General features: G+C 38.7%; 1 pseudogene; it reads right to left on the bottom strand.

Annotated features, from left to right (window-relative positions):
- Window positions 1-16169: 16169 nt before the first annotated feature.
- Window positions 16170-16995, bottom strand: LOC122428731 (annotated as a pseudogene).
- Window positions 16996-24077: the final 7082 nt, after the last annotated feature.

Genomic DNA, 24077 nt, shown 5'->3' with positions numbered 1-24077 from the left:
TGACCATTCTGACCTGTGTAAGGTGATACCCCATTGCAGTTTTGATTTGCATTTCTACAATAATAAGCAATGTTGCACAATTTTTCTTGTATTTGTTAGCCATCTGTACATCTTTCTTGAAGAAATGTCTGTTTAGGTCTTCTGCCCCCTCGGCTCCCCTGTTTTTAATTGGATTGTTTGATTTTCTGCTATTGAACTGCTTGTATATTTTTTTAGATTAATCCTTTGTTAGTTGCTTCATTTGCAATTATTTTCTCCCATTTTGAGGGTTGACTTTTCATCTTGTTCATGGTTTCCTTTACTGTGAAAGCTTTTAGGTTTATTTAGGTCCTATTTGTTTATTTTTGTTTTTATTTCCATCACTTCAAGTGGATCATAGATGATCTTGCTGTGATTTATGTCATTGAATGTTCTGCCTATTTTTTCCTTAAGGGTTTTATAGTTTCTGGTTTTACATTTAAATCTTTGATCCATTTTGAGTTTGTTTTTGTATATGGTGGCAGGAAGTGTTCTAATTTCATTCTGTTACACACAGCTGTTCAGTTTCCCGGCATGACTTATTGAAGAGACTGTCTTTTCCCCATTGTATATTCTTGCCTTCTTTGTCAAAGATAAGGTGCCCATAGGTGTGTGGGTTTATTTCTGGACTTTCTATCTTGTTCCATTGGCCTATGTGTTTGGTATTATGCCAGTGCCATACTGTCTTGATGACTGTAACTTTGTAGTATAATCTGAAGTCATGAAGGTTGATTCCTCCAGCTCCATTCTTCTTTCTCAAGATTGCTTTGATAATTCAGGGGCTTTTGCATTTCCATACAAATTTTAAAATGTTTTGTTCTAGTTGTGTGAAAAATGCCATTGGTATTTTGATAGGGATTACATTGAATCCATAGATTGCTTTGGCTAGTACAGTCATTTTCACAATATTGATTATTCCAATACAAGAACATCTGTTTGTGTTATCTTGCATTTTTTTTCATTAGTGTCTTATAGTTTTCTGTATACAGTTCTCATATTTCCTTAGGTAGGTTTATTCCTAAATATTTTATCCTTGTTGTTGCAGTGGTGAATGGGATTGATTCCTTAATTTCTCTTCCTGATTTTTCATAGTGTATAGGAATATAAATGATTTCTATGTACTGAATTTGTATCCCATGACTGTACTAAATTCACTAATTAGCTCTAGTAATTTTCTGATAGCCTTGTTATGGTTTTTTATGTCTAATATCATGTTGTTTGCAAACCCAATATAGATTCCTTTTATTTATTTTCCTTCTCTGATTGCCATGACTAGGACTTCCAAAACTATTGAACAATAGTGGTGAGAGTGGGTACCTTTATCTTGCTCCTGACCTTAGAGCTTTCAGTTTTTCTCCATTGACAATAATGTTTGCTATAGGTTTGTCAAATATGGCCTTCATTATGCTGAGATATGATCCTTCTATGCTCAGTTTCTGAAGAGGTTTTTACCATAAATGGGTCAAAAACTTATTCTGCATCTATTGAGATTATCATTTTTTATCTTTTAATGTGTTAATATAGTATATCACACTGATTGATTGTATAGAGAAGAATCACTGCATCCTTTGGATGAACCTGACTTGATCATGGTATATGATTATTTTAATGTGTTGTTGATTCTGTTTGCTAGGGTTTTGTTGAGGATTCTTGCATCTATATCCATCAGTGATATTGGCCATAACTTGCTTTTTGGGTAATGTCTCTGTTTGGCTTTGGTATGAGGGTGATTGTGGCCTCGTAGAACATATTTGAAAGTATTCCTTCCTCTACAATTTTTTGGAAGAGTTTGAGAAGGATAGGCATTAGCGCTTCTCTAAATGTCTGAGAGAATCCACCTATGAAGCCATCTGGCCCTGGGCTTTTGTTTTTTTGGGACATTTCTCATCACAGTTTTGATTTCAGTGCTTGTAATTGCTTTGTTTATAATTTCCATTTCTCCCTGGTTCAGTCTTGGATGGATGAACTTTTCTAAGTATCTGTCCATTTCTTCCAGGTTGTCTATTTTTATTGGCATATAGTTGTTCATAATAGTCTCTTATGATACTTTGTATTTTTATATAGTCTGTTATAACCTCTCCTTTTTCATTTCTAATTTTATTGCTTGAGTCTTCTCCCTTTTTCTGTTGATGAGTCTGGCTAATGGTTTGTCTATTTTGTTTATCTTCTCAAAGAACCAAGTTTTAGTTTTATTGATCTTTGCTGATAGCTCAGTTGGTAAATAATCTGCCTGCAATGCAGGTGACTCCGGTTGGGTTCCTGGGTCAGGCAAATCTGCTGGAGAAGGGATGGGCTACCCACTCCACTACTCTTGGGCTTCCCTTGTGGCTCAGCTGGTAAAGAATCCACCTGCAGTGCAGGAGACCTGGGCTTGATCCCTGGGTTGGGAAGATTCCCTGGAGAAGAGAAAGGCTAACCACTCCAGTATGCTGGCCTGGACAATTCCGTGGACTATATAGACCATGGAGTCACAGAGAGTCAGACACGACTGAGCAACTTTCACTTTCATTGCTTCCTTCATTTCTTTTTCATTTATTTCTGCTCTGATCTTTATTATTTTTTTCCTTCTACTAACTTTGTTTTTTTTTTGTTGTTGTTGTTGTTCTTCTTTTTGCAGTTTCTTTAGGTGTATGATTAGGTTGTCTATTCAATACTTTTCTTGTTCTTTGAGGTAGAATTGTACTGCTATAAACTTCCCCTTTAGAACTGCTTTTGCTGCATCCCATAGGTTTTCAGTCATCATTTCTCATTGTCATTTATTTCTAGGTATTTTTGATTTCCCTTGTTATTTCTTCAGTAACTGGTTGTTTACTTAGAAAGGTATTATTTAATATCCATATATTTGTGTTCTTTTTACAGTTTTTCCTGTTATTGATATAAAGTCATTATTAACCTTCAATATATTTGCTGAAGAAATCTTTCAAATATATAAACCTTCATGTATCTTCTAAGTCTTAGAATTTAAATGCACTGATATTTATTATCCCTGTTAGCTCTTGAAATGACCAATAAAATATGACCATTAGTATTTTTAGTCTACATGATAGACAGAATGATTCTTACTAAAGTTGTTAATAAAAAATCAGAGCTGGAAATAAGTTTTTATTCTGTGAGCCATTTTCTGAGTATCTGCTCTGTGCTAGGCACCAGGAAGCAAAAGTGAGTAAGATGTGATTTCCTATCACCTGTACCTTAAACCACACTCTCAAGTACTAAAAGATTACACCTTTTCAAAAATCTAGCTGGCAACTTAACTTATGCTGCTCCTTGCTTACTACTGGGGTCTGGAGGTCCTAGCCTGCTATAAACTTCAGATCAGAAAGATAGGTATGATATTCTGTCCATTTTTCCTAATAGTATCTAATTTAATCAAGCTTATAGGCATCCTGTCCAGAGCTTCTGTGCTTGGGAATAATGATTCTAAAGTTTTTCTACTCACAGCCTATTGCAGGTCCTCTCATGCACTAATCCCTCTAAAAGACTGCACTCAAAATTAAACCACAGACTTCAAGTTCCTCATCTATTTTCCAAATGATAAACATTTGCTTCCCACTGCTTTTGAGGAATAAATCTAAGTCTATAGGTATATTAGCAAGTTTCTATTAAATAAACAGAACACTAAATGTGAGTAGGGAAAAATCATCATAAGGAGTCCCTCTCTTACCTTTTAAAGTACTTAGACATTTTGACATTGGTATACTTGTTCAGAGACTTAGAGGGTCCACCGGATTGAGTCAGTATTGATGAAAACTTGTCAGAATCATTTTCCAGTTCGGTGTTCCCATTCAGCTCTTGCCCCATTTGGTCATGTGCAGTCATCCTTGCATTGCTGTCATTTCTTCTTCTTCTTCTTTTTTTTTTTTCATCCAGGCAGAGATAAGCTTCTTCTCTGAAAAAAAAAAAAATTATTTAGTCATTTTAAATTCTTTCAAAAAATCAGCTAGCAGTTTATTTTTGGCTTGAACTGATACACGTAGCTTAGTTCTTAGGAAAATAAAAATATATAACATGGAATTGGCAATGAGGACTCTGCCCACATCCCTGATGAAAATGTAAAATCATGGCAGTAAGATTTTTTTACAGAAAGCTCTTAATTTTGCACCCCAGTAGAGGCTACCTAATGGTAGTGGTTTAGTCGCTAAGTCTTGTCTGACTCTTGCGACCCCATGGAACAGTAGCCTGCCAGGCTCCTCTGACAATAGGATTTTCCAGGCAAGAATACTGGAGTGGGTTGTCATTTCCTTCTCCAGGGGATCTTCCCAACCCAGGAATCAAACCCAAGTCTCCTGCATTGCAGGCAGATTCTTTACTGACTGAGCTATGAGGGAAGCCCAGAGACCACATAGCAACTTACAAGTGGCCTGTGTAATAATGTATAGAATCTTTGCACTTACACACTGTATTGAAACATGAGAGAGAAAGAGATTTAAATTACTATATTCCAAAAACTCTGCTTGGAGCCAAGTGGTATTGTGATGACAGAAGCAAAATAGCTAATCTAATTTAGGTATTACAGCAACCCTTGATCCTAAACAAGGCAATGACAGACCATGATAGGAATATCAGCACTGTTTTTGGCTGACTTTCTAAACTATAGCCAATACCATTTTGGATCAAAGTATATCAGGAGCAATAGTATGATTCTCATTCTTATGTATGGTATGAGACTGGGAAAATAGCGAGGGAACAATGCATCCTTGTGCAGACAAAACATCTCTGAAAGGTATGTTACCTCTTTAGTGGGAGGATGTGACAAAAAGTGAAATCTTCTTTGTACTGTGAAAGAAGAGTGAGCATCAAGAAATCAATTAATTGCCTAAAGGTGATAATGAAGCTCATCCTGAAGCAGTCGGCTACAGATTGAATCAGTCTGGAAAGGATGACAGCCAGCAGAAAATGTTATTCTTTGGTTTCCTTGGGCTTACACATTTTAGTTTCAGCAAATAAAATGAAATTATCAAGGTGAAAACCTTCACGGATAGCTAAGAATGCAAATGATAGGATTCACTATTCATTGTTGAGGTGAGAGTCACTTACTAATGACCCCCACCCCTTTTTTTTAAATGAAGCCTTATGTGATGATAGGGAAAATGAATTGTTTCTGTTCATTTTCTCCTTTGAACTTATTTTCCCCCCATTCTTGGTAAAATCTTGACAGAGTATATTCCAGTTTAATCAGTGTCAATAATAACACTCTGAAATTAACCAAACTTTACTCAAACAAACATAGGCAGTTTATATTTGAGAGATTAATAAACCAATTATTAAATTAAATACAATTTATTATTCAGTTTTAATACAATCAACCATTTAGGTTTTATTACATTTTAGTATAAAATCATTATATTATTATTTTAGGATCACTATATTTACCATAAAATAGTTGTTGTTCTCGTTCAGTTGCTAAGTTGTGTCTGAATCTATGTGACCCCAAGGACTGCAGCACACCAGGATTCCCTGTCCTCCATTACCTCCCAGAATATACTCAAACTCATGTCCTTTGAGTCAGTGATGCCATCCAATCATCTCATCCTCTGTCGCCCCTTTCTCTTCCTGCCCTCAACCTTTCCCAGCATCAGGTTCCTTTTAGGTGAGTTGGCTCTTTGCGTCAGGTGACCAAAATATTGGAGCTCCAGCTTCAGCATCAGTCCTTTCAATGGGTATTCAGGGTTGATTTTCTTTAGGGTTGACTGGTTTGGTCTTCTTGCAGTCCAAGGGACTCTCAAGAGTCTTCTCCAGCACCACAGTTTGAAAGCATCAATTGTTTGTCACTCAGCCTTTTTTGTGTCTCAACTCTCACATCCATACATGACTACTGGGAAAATCATAGCTTTGATTATATAGACATTCATTGACAAAGTAATTCAGCAAAAGTAAATCAGCAATTTACTCTGATTTTTGATATGCTGCTTAGGTTTGTCATAAATTTTCCTTCCAAGAAGCAAGCACCTTTTGATTTTATGGTTGCAGTCACCGTCCATAGTGATTTTCAAGCCCAAGAAAATAAAATCTGTCACTGTTTCCACATTTTCCCCATCTATTTGCCATGAAGTGATTGGACTGATGCCATAATCATAGTTTTCTGAATGTTGAGTTTAAGCCACCTTCTTCACTCTCCTCTTTCAACTTCATCAAGATACTCTTTAGTTCTTCTTTGCTTTCTAGCATTAGAGTGGTATCATCTGCATATCTGAGGTTGTTGATATTTCTCTCAGCAGTCTTGATTACAACTTGTGATTCATCCAGTCCAACATTTTGCATGATGTGCTCTGAGTAGAAGTTAAATAAACAACCTTGACACACTCCTTTCTCAATTTTGAGCCAGTTCATTGTTCCATGTCCAGCTCTAACTTTTGTTTCTTGTCCTACATACAAATTTCTCAGGAGGCAGGTAACATGGTCTGGTATTCCCATCTCTTTAAGAATTTTCTACAGTTTGTTGTGATCCACACTGTCAAAGCTTAAGGTTTTAGCTTACTTAATGAAGCAAAACCTGATGTTTTCTTCTGAAATTTTCTTGCTTTTTTTTATGATCCAAAAGATGTTGGCAGTTTGATCTCTGGTTCCTCTGCCTTTTCTAAATCTGGCTTATACACCTAGAAATTCTTGGTTCACGTATTGTTGAAGTCTAGCTTGAAGGATTTTGAGCATTGCCTTGCTAGTATGTGAAATAAGCACAATTGTCCTGTATTTTGAACATCCTTCTGCATTGCCTTTCTTTGGGACTGGGATGAAAACTGACCTTTTCCAGTCCCGTGGCCATAAAATTGCATTATTACTAAAGTGAAGTTACATCAGTAATCAGGTTTCTGTGTTTTTTCTTTCTTTAGAATTTAGTATATATCCTTTCCTTTTAGAAATAAAAAATAAATGATTATATATGAACATTGAGTTTTATATGTTATAAAAGGTTATTTTCTACTTTTTAATATTCTATACTTACAGAATATTTTCTTAACTATATATGTGTCTTAGTCGTGCATCAACCTTTTCTTAAATAAAAGGTTGACTCCAATTGTTTTCAAGCTGTGTTAAAAATTACTTTGCACCTGGCAAATTTGTATATATATATTGCAATCATGAAAACAGTTACGGTAAATGAAAACTACTTACTCAAAATAATATTTTCTTAGTTTCTTCCCTTATGAATCTGCATCTTGAATATCAGTGGCTGACCTCTAATCCTATTTCTTTTTTAGTGTTCATTTAAATGTGTCTTTTTTTATGAGGTGTAGGTAATTGTTCTTCATAAGTCCCCATGAGGACTTCTGCACTCCAAAAAATCCCCAACATGTGTGCTATACTCTTTATCTGGTTTCCTATAGTTCTCCTTAAGCCTGGTTCCTGATTCCTCTCACCTCTCTAGGACCCAATCCTAGATAAAGACTGTGTCTCTGACTGCCTGTGGGAAACTCATCCATCTACATTGCCATGCTAAAAAATGGGAGTGCATGCCTTCTCCATTACCTTTTATCCTTGAGCAGCCATCACTAGAAGCTCTATATTATCTCTCAAGTTCATAATCCTCAGGGCAAGTACACACCAGTTATATGTTTATCCCCAAATCCCAGAATTCAATGTTAAGCTCCTTCAAATACTTTTACCATGCCTTACTCTCACTGCCACACCAGGCTAGAGCTACGAAGTTTTGCACAAAATAGTTGTCTCTCCATTTTATAAATTTCTTCAAGTTTCCAACAACTAGGTTTGGGAAGGACCATTCTTCTTCTCCTCCATAAGGAAAAATAGAGAAATTCTTCATATTCCTCATAAAACCAAATCCCAGTAATACTTGCTTAACTTTTTTCCAAGTATAATTTTTTTTTAATTTTTTTGCTTACATAAAAGATTGGATTATTAAGTAAATGTCACATGATGTTTACCAGATCTTTTTGGGAAAGTATCTGACTTAATTTGGAGGAGAGGGAAATTTAGTTCCCTCTTTCCTCCTTATTTGTTCCTCTTGATAAAATTTTGAATCACAAAAATTCTCAACTGAAATTACCTTATATATTAATGGAATATGATTCATTTTGACTTACCATTCAGACAATGATTATAATTTAGCTAGAGCATTTTCATGATAACTTGGACAAATTAATAAGCTCTCACCTTGTTTTTAGCATGATACTAGATCAAATGGAAAAGAATAACATGGTAATGCTTCATTTGGAGAGTCAATATTTAAACATATAATCCAACAATTACAGAAAAAAACAAAGACAAAAACTATTGCTATAGGCATGCTAAGAGTAATTTAGTGTTTGAAGAAGACTAGAAAGGATGTAGACTACTATAATCATAAAAATTTTTGAAGTTAGCTTAGACCTTGGGAGATACAGAGAAACCTGGGCTAGTATAAAGGATAGATTAATTTTGAAGCTGTGGGAATAGCAAACCAGTGGAGTTGGTGGGCGTGGTACATGGATATAGAGGAGAGTAACTTGACTAAATTCCAATAAGAATATTGAAAAATAATAGGGGGTATAATTTTGAAGAGGAAAGAGGGAGATCTATTAGGGGAGATACTAATCAACATAAAAATAACTCGATAGAGCCATTAGAGTACTTAACTTGTAGGAAGTACAGAAAAATGACAATTTAAGGAATGACTGGCTAATTTTCTAAGTATATTCTCACAAAATTAAGGAAAGAAATTAACTAGGCAATTAAAACTGCAATGACCATACTCTGCTGAGCATATATTAAATAAAAACTTAGTGACAGATAAGGTGAGACATATGAAAAATATATGGTAATAATTTCCTTCAATGAGTTTTTGTATTCTGATACTGCTATTGTTTAGTCATGTCCAACTCCTTGTGACCCCATGGACTACAGCATACCGGGCTTCCTTGCCCTTCAGTATCTCCTGGAATTTGCCCAAGCTCATGTCCATTGAGTCAGTGATGCCATCCAACTATCCTGTACTCTGTCATCCCCTTCTCCTGCCTTCAATCTTTTGCAGTATCAGGGCCTTTTCCAATGAGTTGGCTCTTTGTGTCGGGTGGCCAAAGTATTAAAGCTTCAGCTTCAGTATCATCCTTCCAATGAATATTCAGAGTTGATTTCCCCTAGGATTGACTGGTTTGTTCTCCTTGCTGTCCATGGGACTCTTAGGAGTCTTCTCCAGCACTATAGTTTAATAGCATCAATTCTTTGGTTCTCAACCTTCCTTATGGTCCAACTCTCACATCCATACATGACTACTGGAAAAAACATAGCTTTGATTACATGGACATTTGTTGGTAAAGTAATGTCTCTGCTTTTCAATACATTGTCTAGGTTTGTCATACCTTTCTTTCCAAGGAGCAAGTGTCTTTTAATTTCATGGCTGCTCTCACCATCCACAGTGATTTTGGAGCCAAGAAAATAAAAATCAGTCACTGTTTCTACATTTTCCCCATCTATATACCATGAAGTGAGGGGACCAGATGCCATGATCTTAGCGTTTTGAATGTTGAGTTTTATGCCAGCTTTTTTACTCTCTTCTTTCTCTTTCATCAAGAACCTCTTTAGTTTCTCTTTGCTTTCTGCTTTAAAGATGGTATTATCTTAATATCTTAGACTGTTGATATTTTTCCAAGCAATCTTGATTCCACCGTGTGACACATCCAGCTAGCATTTCACATGATCTACTCTGCACGTAAGTTAAATAAAAAGGGTGACAATATACAGCCTTGACACACTCCTTTCCTGATTTGGAACCAGTCTGTTGCTCCATATTTGGTTCTAATGGTTGCTTCTTGAACTGCATACAGATTTCTCAGGAGGCAGGTCAGGTGGTCTGGTATTCCCATCTCTTTAAGAATTTTCCAGTTTGTTGTGATACACACAATTAAAGACTTTAGCGTAGTCAATGAAGCAGAAGTGGATGATTTTCCGGAACTCTCTGGCTTTTTCTATGATCCAACCTATATAGGCAATTCGGTCTCTGGGTCCTCTGCCTTTTCTAAATCCAGCTTGAACATCTGGAAGTTCTCAGCTCATGTACTATTGAAGCCTGGCTTGGAGGATTTTGAGCATGACCTTGCTAGCATGTGAAATAAGTGGAATTGTGTAATAGTTTGAATTTTGGCATTGCCATTCTTTGATATTGGAATGAAAACTGAACTTTTCCAGTTCTGAGGACACTGATGAGTTTTCCAAATTTGCTGACATATTGAGTTCAGCACTTGAAGAGCATCATCTTTTAGGATTTGAAATAGCTCAGCAGGAATTCCCTCACCTCCACTAGCTTTGTTTGTAGTGATGCTTCCTAAAGCCCATTTGATTTCACATTCCAGGATGTCTGGCTCTCAGTGAGTGATCACACTACTGTGGTTATCCAGGTCATTAAGATCTTTTTTGCATAGTTCTTCTATATATTCTTGCCACCTCTTCACAATATCTTCTGCTTCTGTGGGGTCCATACAGATTTTGTCCTTTATTGTGCTCATCTTGTCATGAAATGTTCCCTTGATATCTCTAATCTTGAAGAGATCTTTAGTTTTTCCCATTCTATTGTTTCCCACTATTTCTTTGCATTGTTCACTTATGAAGGCTTTCTTATCTCTCCTTGCTATTCTCTGAAACTCTGCATTCAGATGGGTATAGCTTTCCTTTTCTCCTTTGTCTTTCGCTTCTCTTCTTTTCACAGCTATTTGTAAGACCTCCTCAGACAACCATTTTGCCTTTTTGCATTTCTTTTTCTTGGGGATGGTTTTTGGAAACAGTATTCTAAGTGAGTGGTTGATAAACAAATGTTTCCCTCTTAACATGAAGGAGTCTAGATATTCCTAAAAGTAATAGTTATGTATTACTCTATTGTTGAGGAAGAAAAAATATATATAGTGTAGAGTAAAAAGTATTATCATAAATTATTTATCATCAACTCATCAAACAATTGTTGAGTACCCATTCTATTCCGGAAAGTGTTTTTAGAAAGACAAAGCAGGGTAAAAAAGCATCATCTCTGTCCTACGGTACTTCCATTTTCATGTGGGTACCTGGTGGCAGGAGACATGTGAGGAAGTATATCAGGTGGTGTTAATACATGATAAAGGGCAGCAGGAATACCAGGATGGAGGAAAAGAATCATTGTTTTTATTTAGGGTATTCAGGAAGATGCTAAGATCAAATTTAAGCAGAGTTCTTAAAAACTTGTAATGAATAAAGTGGTGGTGGTTTAGTTGCTAAGTTGTGTTTGACTTTTTGCAACCCCATGGACTATAGCCCACCAGGCTTCTCTGCAAGAGTACTGGAGCGGGTTGCCATTAACTTCTCCAGGGGATCTTCCTGACCCATGGATTGAACCTGAGTCTCCTGAACTTCAGGCAGATTTCTTACTGACTGAACCACAGGGAAGCCCAATGAATAAGATATATTTTTATACACACTCTAGGCAGAAAAGATAGCAAATACAGAAATCCTGACACAGGAGCTTAATCAACATGTGTGAGGGGGAAAAAAATTTTAAGAAAGTCACTGTGTCTGGAATGAAGAGAGTGAGAGAAGAGCAGAGAGTGAAGGCAGAGGAAAAAAATGTCAGTATTCTGGTCAATGTGTATGTGAACGAGGAGTCCAAGATAATTTACATCATGCTAAGTCTTGGTCATTGTGAAGTTTTCTCTGTTTTTATTTTGAATGGGCTAGCAGGGCACTGGTAGATTTTAATCAAAGAAAGAACTATAGAGATCATTCTGAAGATTATTAATAAAGATCAAGTAAGAGTTATAACCAACTTAAACAGCAGATTAAAAAGCAGAGACATTACTTTGCCAACAAAGGTCCGTCTAGTCAAGGTTTTTTTGACTAGGTTTTTTGACAAGGTTTTTCCAGTAGTCATGTATGGATGTGAGAGTTGGATTATAAAGAAAGCTGAGCACAGAAGAATTGACGCATTTGAACTGTGGTATTGGAGAAGACACTGGAGAGTCCCTTGGACTGCAAGGAGATCCAACCAGTCCATCCTAAAGGAGATTAGTCCTGGGTGTTCATTGGAAGGACTGATGTTGAAGCTGAAACTCCAATATTTTGGCCACCTGATGCAAAGAGCTGACTCATTTGAAAAGACCCTGATGTTGGGAAAGATTGAAGGCAGGAGGAGAAGGGGACAATGGAGGATGAGATGGTTGTATGGCATCGATGACTCAAAGAACATGAGTTTGGGTAAACTCTGGAAGTTGATGATGAAGAGGGAGGCCTGGCATGCTGTGGTTCATGGGGTCACAAAGAGTCGGACACGAATGAGTGACTGAATTGAACTAAACTGAGATCATTAATAACCTTGGCAAGAACTGTTTAGAACTATGGGAAGAAAAAATATTGGGGATTTATTTGGGTGTGAAAAAGATGAGGGGAACAAGAGAAAACAAAAATAGATAACTCAAAGTATTTACCTTACTAGAAGTCAAAAATTAGGAGAAGAGCTCAAGGGAAGATGGCTTAGAAAGGGGTGCATAGGTTTTTTTGTCAGGTTTAGGGGGTATATTTCTGTGTTTTTTAAAATAATTTTATGACCATCAACCTCAAAGGAAACTTGATACATTTGTACAGATACAAGCTAGCACGCAGATGTGGGAACATACAGCAGTTTTCTGATGATCACTTCCATTTTCTTAGTGAAACAAACAAACAAACAAAAAAAATTGAAGATTGAAAAAGTGCTTGGAAGAGAGAAAAGAAAAGATGAAGTGGTTGCTGAGGAAAGGAGATTGACTGGATTAGACACATGTAGCAGAACTGCTAGGCAGTATCAAGGTTCCTGTGTGAAGGACAGTCATAAAGTTAAAGTGAGACCAGTCAACATGTGTTTCTCTCCTGTCACATTCGACTGCCTTGTTTGTATGTGAGGAGGAGAACAAAAGGCTGGACTTCTGCAGTGCTGACCTCCATCTCTATGGAAGAGGGAGAATAAAAGAATTAAGAATGTATGCATTGGAATGATTTTAATGAAAAGTCATGGAATCAGAGCTTGATAATCAGGAAGGTGCGGGCATAATGGGAATGGAAAATGGGGAAATATAAGATCAATGGATTGTAGGTCCAGGTGGACAGAAAGATGCTTTACAACTGAAGTACTCTGAGGGAGTGGGTTGGAAATCAAATGTGATTTTTGGGGAAAGGAGCGCTTCACATTGAAATAACATAAGGTTTACAGTTTGGTGGTGGCTTCCCTGGTGGCTCAGATGGTAAAGCGTCTGTTGCAATGCAGGGGACCTGGGTTCAATCCCTGGGTCAGGAAGATTGCCTGGAGAAGGAAATGGCAACCCAATCCCAGCACTCTTGCCTGGAAAATCCTATGGACAGAGGAGCCTGGTAGGCTATAGTCCATGGGGTCCCAAAGAGTCAGACACGACTGAGCAACTTCACTTTCACTTTCTTATAGTTTGGTAAGTATGAGATTTAAGCAATAACTTAAGGAGGAGATAGCTGGGGTAGTTTGACATACTGAGAGAATCCTAGGTATCAAAAAGATTATCTGCACTGTAAGTACAAATAGGAATTACACATAAGAGGCTTAAGTCTCCCTGTTGAAAATAAGAGAAGACAAGTCTTCCCTCTCCCTATATTAGAATAGTTACTTTGTAAAACTTATAAGTTCTTTCTCTGTCTCTTTGGGCTGTATATAAATCTTTTCAGAAATTGGACAAGCCTCTTCCCAGTTATGTGACTCAGGGATGCCTTTATCAAGGACCTCAACATCTATGGTAGGGTAGCAGCCTAACTTTAATGGATGTCTTGCTCCATGTTGTAAAAGTATATCCTGTCATAAAGATACAGTAACTTTGTTTTTCCTCTTGATAGAGTCAGTTAACACCAGTAGCAATTACCAGATGAATCTGGGATAAACTGGGATTTGAAAATAGTGCTGCTCAGCTTTCTTATTGGAGGACAAGTTATCGGTTATCTTGAAAACAAGTAAATAATGGGCTTTACCTGTTTGGCTATTTAAAGAGTGAGATGTCTTTCTGTCCTTGCAATCTCTTAGCAGATTGCTAGTAATATACATCACATTCTGGTTTAATACTTATCCAGCAGTAAAACTTTTTTATACTACTCTTGTACCCCATAGTTCCCAGTGGCTCAGAGAGTAAAGAGTCTGCCTGTAATGCAGGAGACCAGGATTCAATCCCTAGGTCAGGAAGATCCCCTGGAGAAGGAAATGGCAATCCACCCCAGTGTTCTAGAAGAGCCTGGCAGGCTACAGTCCATGGGGTCACAAAGAGTTGGACATGACTGAGCAACAAACACTTCTGTTGTATTTCTTCAACAGCTTGGTTATTAAAATCATGGAGAACCATGACAATGAACCATGATTCAAAATCCTTCAGGAATAAAGAGTGACCTAGACATCTCTAGATAAGTACAACAGGAAGACCGGGGCTTCAAAATTATATTGCACAGGTACACATCACAGCTAAAATGTGATAACAAGGTGGTATTTTCCATACGGTCATTGTATCTAATATTTAGAATTAACTACCTGTAAGTTTGACTGTGTGGCTTGGTATGGTTAAAAATGCAGAGATGCACATTATGAAATAATAAGTCAGAAATGTTTCCTTACATGAAGAATTAAACATCAATAAAACAACAATTCAAGAAATGTCACAAGCCAGTACATGAATTATTGTCAAATGAATTGTACAGACAATTTGTGCTATAATTTCAAAAAAGCAAAGAGGTCACAAATTTAATGAGTTGGAAAGATTTTTGTAATTAATATGTATGGAGCATTCTCTTTATCAAATTAAAAGGATCATGACTAAACTAGCCTTCAAATAGCACCCAGAATGGGACATATACCCCATAGGGGCTTAGTAAGTACTAATTATCACAATATCAAAGAGTGAGAGGCACCTCATCTAATTCAGCCCTAAGGCATCAGGCTTAAGCCATCCTGGATAGATGAGAGGGTGTCTGAGTTTGAAACTCTTCCTTGAAAAACCTATTTAAAATAATTTCTGCTTAAAACCTTTTCTTGTTTTAAAACCTATCCAATTTTCTGGGCAATTACTACAACTTAGCATGTATGCTACCCATACGTGCTAAGTTGCTTCAGTCATGTGCAGCTCTTTGCAGCCCTATAGACCATAGCCCACTAGGCTCCTCTATCCATGATATTCTCTGGGCATGAATACTGAAGTGGGTTGCCATACCCTCCTCCAGGGAATCTTCCCATCCCAGGGATTGAAACTGCATCTCTTCCATCTCCTGCACTGACAGGTAGGTTCTTTATCACTAGCACCACCCCGGAAGCCCTACTATTGCTACATTTGTAGACAGTTCAATCATAAATGTTATTTTGCAGTTCTAATCATTTGCAGTTCTCTTTAGTGAATTCTTTTTCTCATGTAATAGATGTCAGAATCAGATATAGATCCAGAACTCAAAGTCCTGGCATTTATTCATTCATGCATTTATTCATTTATTTATTCAATATGTATTTTTGAGTATTATGTTTATTCAGTTCACTTTGGTCACTCAGTCATGTCCAACTCTTTGGGACCCCATGGACTGGCAGCATGCCAGGCCTCGCTGTCCATCACCAACTCCCGGAGCTTGCTCAAATTCATGTCCATTGAATCGCTGATGCTATCCAACCATCTCAACCTCTGTCACCCCCTTCTCCTCCCGCCTTCAATCTTTCCCAGCATCAGGGTCTTTTCCAATGAGTCAGTTCTTCGCATCAGATGGCCAAAGTATTGGAGCTTCAGCTTCAGCATCAGTCCTACCAATGAATATTCAGGACTGATTTCCTTTAGGATTGGCTGGTCTGATCTCCTTGCAGTCCAAGGGACTCTGAAGAGATTTCTCCAACACCACAGTTCAAAATCACACCACATTATATTTATTACCACATTAAAAAACCTCAAACTTTGAAAAAGAAAATAGCACATTTCTTATCTCACAGTTACAGTAGGTAAGATATTTGAGAATAGTTTAGCTGTTTGTTTGTTTCCACTGTTAAATAAGACACACTTTAATGAAAAAAAAAAAAAAACAACAAATGACTGACATTTTATAGATTGCATTTTCTTCAGAAAATCGAAAGCAAAGGATCGCTCATATTTCCATAAAAGCTCTTCACTGCAGATTGGAAACAGAACTATTGAGAAAACAGCTGAACTTGCACATGAAGCCTACTTCCCCCTTAACTGCAGAATTCAAGGTTTCTCAGAAGTCAATACAGAGTCAAAAGCAGTTGGTAAAACTTTGCAGATTACTTGTGCTTGTTCCAGGCTGTTGCACTGGTAAACCCATAGGCTGCATTCTTGGTTGCCCGCATCTGTGGCCTTCAGAGCCAGAAAGCTGTTTCCTGCCTCAAGACCGTCATGGAAACACACCATCCGGATGATTAAATACAGAGCGAGCCTATGAAGAACACCATACTGATCTGATGTGGATACTTTTATACCGTACTTGGAAACTCTCATAATAAATTCTTCCTCCAGAGGAACAAAGGACAACTTTTCATCTTGCTGGGCAATAGCTATATAATTTATCAAGTCCAGTGGCCCTTCTAACTTTTCCCCTCCTAAAGTTTCAGTTTCCCAGTGGCACCAACACTATTTGCAGTTCTGCACAGGTGCCCGAATTGTTGCTTTGTCCTATGTTCCTGGTGGAATCAGTTTCGAGGCTTGCCACGGTGCTATCCGTGACAGCCCCCAGAGGCTGGAGTCTACCAACTTGCTCTTGGTACTGATTTCACTGCTCTGGGAACTGCTACTGCTGTGGTGCTTTTTGCCTTTACGAAACAACTTCCACCATCGCTTGATCCACAGGTGCTCCCTGCAGAATTGAACACTACACTACCGTCTTCAAAGGTTCCACAGACAGTGTCTGCACAGGTAGCGTCCTTTCACTCCGACATAGTCGATTCTTGACAGAAAAGCAAAGTACCTGGGAAATCCCATGGACAGAGGAGCCTGGAAGGCTAACAGTTCATGGGGTCGCAACAGAGTCAGACGCGACCGGGTCACTCCCCGCCATCTGCGCTCATGGTTCAGACACCCACTGCCCGGGCAGCCAGAGCCTTGGCAGCCACTTTGGTTCTAGCTGGATGGTTCTTACTTAGGGTCTCTCAAGAGATGTCAATCAAGATATTAGCTAGTACTGAAGTCAATTCAAGACTTAACTAAGTTCTGCTTCAGAGCTCGCTCACTTGTCCGTTGATTGGCAAGTCTCAAAATGTCCCCCCTCTAAGTTTATTCTTGTATCTCTGTTGGGCTGCCTCAGAATATACAGCTGATTTCTTCCAGAAGCTTGTGATTTGAGAGAAAGTGAGACAGCATCCAAAGCAAAAGCCACAGTCTCTTTTATAACCTAGTATTATAAGTGGTGGAATTCCCAGATGGCTCAGTGGTAAAGAAACTGTCTGCCAATGCAAGAAACTTGGATTTTATCCCTGGGTTGGGACGATCCCCTGGAGGAGGAAATGGCAGTCCACTCCAGTATTCTTGCCTGGGAAAGCCCATGGACGAAGGAACCTGGCAGGGTACAGTCCATAGTGTGGCAAAAACTCGGACATGACTGAACCGCTAAGCACACTCACATTAGAAATGGCAGCCTATCACTTCTTTCATGGTCTGTTTTTTGTTTTTTTTTAAAGAATCATGAAGTCAAGCTAACACTTAAGAAGGGGAAAGTCATTAGGAGACAACAATATCACAAACATTGTTCTGTGATTTTTCTAATTGAGTGATTTCTCTAACCCAGGGGTCCCCGACCCCCAAGCACAGACAGATATGGTCGACCTGTTAGGGATGGGGCCAAACAGCAGGAGGTGAGCTGGAAGCCAGAGGGCAAACTGCCGCTGCTTCCCTTCACTCCCCTAACTCCCCGTTACTACTAACCAAACCGTCTCACCTTGACGTGGAAAATTGTCTTCCACGAAACAGTCCCTGATGTCAGAAAGCTGGAGATGATCTAACCCAAGCAACCAGGTGAAATAAAAGGACATGGGACTTTGAGTCAGACAGATCCAAGCTGAAATTTCATGTTATCCTTGCTTCCTTGAAGCAAGAGCCATAGCTTTCTAATTTTTAAAATGACAAAAATTGTAGTTACCTTCTGTGTCATTTTGTATATTAAACCCTATACCTTAGGAGCGCTATACACGTGTGTTTGTTTTGAAGTAAATTGCTTAGTATAGTAGGTTGTCAATAAATGTGAAAGTGCAAAGAGAAAATTTTAGAGTATCCCAGATGAATAAAAACCTGTCTTGGTAAATTTTCTAACAAAGATGGGCAAGTACAGAGTACATGAGGAATGAGCAATCATTAGAAGGCAGATTGGGAAGAATTGTTAGTGAAATATCACATCAAAAAGCATACTGAAAGATAAAATTTGGAAAACTGAAAAGTATACCTTTTGCATTGATCTTCATCAGTTGCACATTTCCCAGGAGGAGGCCCAAGTAAAATATTGATAGGTACTTAGAGCTTTAGTAATTTTCAAGGCTTTAAGGAAAAGTAATAAATAATATATAAAGGTTTCCTTTTACCTTGTCAAATACAGTCACAGAATCAGACATGGATTCATGCTGAAGACTGAGACTTTGTATTCAACTAGGCCTCCTCAATTTTGTAGAACTCACTCAGGATTGTAAATTTGGTACTAGATGACTAGATAGTGGGAATTCCAGAAGAGTAGGAAAAAAAAACTAAAAAAAATTTAGATATCCAGTGAACATATAATTGGTTAATTAGTGTGCATTAGAATTTGAAGTATGCTTATGTAGACATTAAAAAAATATTTAATCATTTTATTATTTGCATCCAGTTTTAGGAAAAGTAAGTAAAAAGAAAGTTAATTTGTTTTAATTTATTTCCTTTTACCTTTTTATAGCTTTTTAAAATATCCTTTCTGTGTTAAAACTCATAAACAATTAAATAGAATGGACTATGTTGAAAATTTATTGAAAAAGTAAGAAATTAATTATTCCACTAATTATTATGATTACTCTTATTGATAATTATCCCTCTATTAAAAAAAAGAAAAACCGAAACTGTTTCTAAAAAAAATGTAATCTAGCCTTAACAATATTGTAGAAAGGAAACTGAATGTTTTTAGTTATCTTTCTATTCAACTGTGTGCTAGGCAATTATATTTATTTTTTCAAAGAGAAATGAACTGGAATCTAGTCATAACTGACTCTATATCCACTTATTTATTTAAAAAGAAAAAAAGACATTTGTTTTGAATAACTACACCAGTGGTTTTAGATAAATTCATAGTACAAAAATCTCTGAAACTCTGGGTTGTTGTCAAACCAAAGGATTTTTCAGAGTGTTTAGGTTGTAAATAAAATAAACACAGCAACAGGGCAGTAGATAGACTTATACTTTGTCATAGACAATTTGTGCACAAATCAGTTCAAAACTAGATCTGATCTTAGCATTGTGATTAAAACATGCATTTAGTTTATTTAAACCTTCTGAGCTCTAAGTGTTGATATTGGGAATAACTAATAGTACATAATCCAAAGAATTGCTGCAAATATCAAACATAATACTATATAGATTATTCTATTATTTAATTGATTTTTCATTGAAGTATAGTTAATTTGCAGTATTGTATTAGTTTCTGGTATACAGCAATGTGACTCAGTTATACAGAAACATGCATTCTTTTTTGTATCCTGTTCATTATGGTTTATCTCAAGATATTGAATGTAGTTCCCTGTGCTATCTAGTAGGACCTTGTTGCTTATCCTGCAAGACTTATTGCAAATCACTGGTCTGCCATTTGGTTGATGATAAAACATGAGCTTTTATGTTTGTTGTTATTATTAGCAGTATGACAATTGAAACTAGAAACAATTAGTAAACAGTTAGTGCCGGGAGCCGTTATGGGGGTCCCGCCCGTGACGAGGTCATGAAGAAAATACCGGGCAGGCAAGGCCGTCCGGGACCCCATCCATGACGAGGTCATGGGGAAAAAACCTGACAGGCAAGGCCGTCTAGGATAAGGGACCCTCCAGGTTGGCCTCGGCCTCTACCCGACCCTGTATCCTCCCCCCTTTTCTGCTGTTGTTCTTGTTTGCCCTGCTGCGGATTCTCGTGTTGCCTGCCGAGAGCTCTCCTGCTCCTCTTTCACTGAATAAAGACCAACTTAAAACCCTAATTAATAAATCTTCTGGACGCTGGTACCCTATGAAGGGGCCAGAGATGAAGGAAATGCTTCCATTCAAACATTTTGCTGGCATTCTGGCTTGTTTGATAAATGTGTGATCTCATTGCACAAAATGCTCTTGATTGTTCTAAACATCCTAAACACAGTACGCTAACAAAAGAAACTATTAAGCATAGGCCCCTCCGTGGGGTGAGAAAAGCTCCACAAATATGATAGCCACAAATGTGCCTAATAGAAAACACTTTAGATAGAGATTAGCTAGCGACTTCTTGCAGGTGGTTAACTTTTAGACTAAGAGCCTGTTTTGTGCTATATCTGCTGTTTCTGCAGTCTTTTGCATTTCTGTTCTGTAAAAATGTAATCCTATCTAGTTCCCATAGAGAAGACGCTTTTTAGAAAGAAAATAGATTAATTGTAAGAAAAACAGGGCCGGCTACTGAAGTTGCTTAAGTCACACCAGGTGCAAGCCATAAAATGTTAGCAGGCCTGAAGGCCAAATGATAAGACAGACTCTTGTGAACGAAAGTATGTGGGTGACATCCTGTTTCTGTTGAAGGTCAAGTTGCTGTAATGTTTTGAGATGACCTGTGTGTAAGCAATATGCACTTCCCCCAAAGATGTTGGTAAGGGTATAAAGGGGCCGTGCAGAAATAAACTTCAGACTCAGCCCCCAGGCTTTGTCTCACTGTCTCTCTCATTCGCCGACGCCGTTCATCCTGAGGGTTCCCCGGGATCCTGCTGGGGCTGGACCCCGGCAAGTTAGCTTTACATATCTTTACTTCTGCATTCTCAGATTCAGCCAACTACAGATCGTGTACAACGCTTATGATCCACAGTTGGTTAAATCTGCAGATACATAATCCACAGATACGAATGATTAGCTATGGGACTTAAACATCCCCAGATTTGGGTATCCACAAGTCCGAGAGCCACTTTACCAATACTGAGAGACAACAGTCATTTTACAAGTAATGATAAACATTGTTAAGAAAATTTTATGGAGATTGATCCTGTATCAAACAATAAAGATCTTGTTATCAATTTATTAAATAAAAGACAGAAAATGAATGGTATTAAATGCACACTCTGTATAAAAAATGAATATTGTTAAATTGGAACTTTTTAGAATTAAAATCTTTTGCTCCATTGTTATAGCCACGCTTTCCGGGAAACAGACTCACTCAGAAGGACAATGCAGATAGTGGAGTGCAGTTTATTACGCCGGCGGGCCCAAGGCAGAGTCTCCTCTTAGCCAAGGACCCCGTCCAGCATTTGTGAAAATCTTTTATACCCCATGCGTACGTGTCTAAACCCACCTCCTATCCCATGTGTACGTGTCTAAACCCACCACTTGCCCCATGTGTACGTGTCTTAACCCACCACTTGCCCCATGTGTACGTGTCTTAAACAGTCAATAGTCAATAAGCCCGCAGTTACATTCCAACCAGTTAATAATCGATAAGCCTGTGATTACATCTTGACAGATACGAAAAAAAGTTTATGACCTGTCCGGAGACAGGTGTGATTACGGTATGCTTCCTCTTAGGCAATGAGTAGCCTGGATGTGATCTTCAGGATTCCTCTGTCTGGAGGGGGTCTTATCCTTCCATTGTCGTCCTCACAGGCACTAAGCAGAGAGTTCAGAGTCCACTGGAGAGGCAGTCGAGCACAGCCAGCACGGACAGGCCTGAGATCGAGTTCAGGCCCTATGAATTCCTTCTTCATTCCCCCCTCTTGATGCTCTTAGTTTCCATAAGGAGCATCACTCATTGAGATATATTGTACCTTAGCCCTCCTGCCACCCACATGAGAGAATGCTATCAACCTCTGGGTTACAAAATTCACAAGACATTGTAGGAAGCAGGGCCCACAGAGCAGTATGATTAAGATTACTATAACAACAGTTACAATGGTTTTCCACCAGTCTCCCTTTACCCAGGAGAGAACTGAAGTCCAAAAGGGAATATTTTCATTAGACATGGCTTTCACTTGATTTTGCGTATCCTTCAAGGCAGTAGATACATTTCCAGACAGGTCAGGGATGTACACACAACATTCGACTTTAATTACGGCGCAAGTCCCTCCTTGGGCTGCTGTGAGTATGTCTAATGCCATCTTATTTTGAATTACTGCCTTCCTCATCTGAATTTGTTCTTCGTTCAAAGCTTGAATGGCTTTTGTACTGTCTAAGAGGGCCTGTTTAGTGAAATTAGTTAAGGCCTCTACCTTAACCATGATATCTGTTGTTCCTACAGAGGGTACAAACAAGGCAGCAAGATAGTCATACCATTGGAACACAGATCGTGTCCATCTTGCATGCAGATAAGGCAGGTTTACTGGAGGCTGGTGTAGGCCAGGCTTAACACTGCCATGGGCGAAAGCAAATCCTAATGTGCAATGCCCCACCCAGCCAACTGGTAACCATGGCCATAAGTTAAGCCCACAGAGCCACTGGGTCCCATTGGGGGCTACCCAGCGGATTCCAGGATTATATTTCCAGTCAGAACCGGGCCACTGAGCAGACTGATTGGGGTGATAGGTAACTTCCAAGATTTGTTTACATTTTTCAGGGGGCAAATAACCCATATATTTTAATTCTTTTGGGTCTAGGGGTGGTCCCCAAATCCAACTTTCTGTTCTTTTTGTTCCCAGCAAATAGTAGCAGGGGTAATCAACTGTCCTTTCTCAGGTGTCATCCAGAAATATTCATCCCAGACCTGGTAGTATTGCTCAAGGTACTGGGAGGCCTGTCCCCCTTTTGTTAAGGGAGCCCTTTTCCTCTTTAATTTTCATATATGAGGTATAAGCCTTCATTATCTCCATAAGGCTGGTGTTCATGTTAAATGTAACCCTATGTCCCTGGCCCATTGATGGCTTCTTCTTACACCAGGAGAGCAAAGAAAGGTTATGATTGGTGAGAGAGAGAAAAGTTCCTTTCTGTTGCTCTAAGAAGGAACACAGTGGTATAAAGTCCCCATAACGGAGTGGCGATACCCACAAGGGGAGTCCGTCCATTACTGACAGGGGCATGGCCCCACATACCCAACAGTTGGAGGAGTTGTGGAAGTTCGCGTAAGAATGTGCCCACGAGATGAAGACGTTGTCCTGTGCAGGAACACTGGTCAGGTTCAGGATTGCGTTGAAGAGGTCGAGCAGCAGGAGTCATTTACCTAGCTCCATCCTGTAGAGGGCTCGTCCGGGATCTCATTCTTTTCTTCCTCTTCAGAATGATCTTGGTTCCCCGTGGGTCGGTGGGGTCCTTCTGGGTGGTCCACTCAGCATCTTCCGGGTCAGTGTTGTATGCCTTCTTCGCTCTGGTGTGATGGATCCAAGGGGCAATGCCTGCAACTTTAACTGCAGTAGGGGTAGTTAGAATAACATAAGGGCCCTTTCACCAAAGGGCTAGCAAATCATGTTCCCAATCTTTGACCCATACTTGGTCACCAAGTGTAAACTCATGAATCTGTTCCCCAAGGGGGAACGGCACCCTTTCTTGTACAAACTTAGTTACCCGATTTATTACCTTACCCAGTTCCATCTGCTGTGAAATCCTATCCCCCCTTACCTGAGGCAAATTTGTTGACACCTGTTTTATTATGGGAGGAGGCCTCCCATACACAATTTCGTATGGAGAATAGCCTTGGGACTGTGGGGTCATCCTGAGTCTGAGCAGAGCCATCGGAAGCAAGTCCACTCAGGAGCAGTCAGTCTCTGTGATCCACTTGGAGAGTCTCTTTAAGTGTCCAGTAGGTTCATTCCACCATCTCAGAACTCTGGGCCTATATGCAGTGTGCAGTTTCCATTTGATGTTTAAAGTTTTGCTTACTTGTTGTACTAAATCAGCTGCAAAAGCCGGGCCATTGCCTGATCCAATGCTGGTAGGAAATCCAAATCTGGGAACCATTTCCCTAAGCAGGCACCGGGCTACTTCTGATGCT

The sequence above is a fragment of the Cervus canadensis genome, chromosome 2 (genome assembly GCF_019320065.1).
Source record: "Cervus canadensis isolate Bull #8, Minnesota chromosome 2, ASM1932006v1, whole genome shotgun sequence".
NCBI classification, from domain to species: Eukaryota; Metazoa; Chordata; class Mammalia; order Artiodactyla; family Cervidae; genus Cervus; species Cervus canadensis.
Note: the sequence above shows the minus strand (reverse complement) of the source record. Positions and strands in the feature narration are given on the sequence as shown.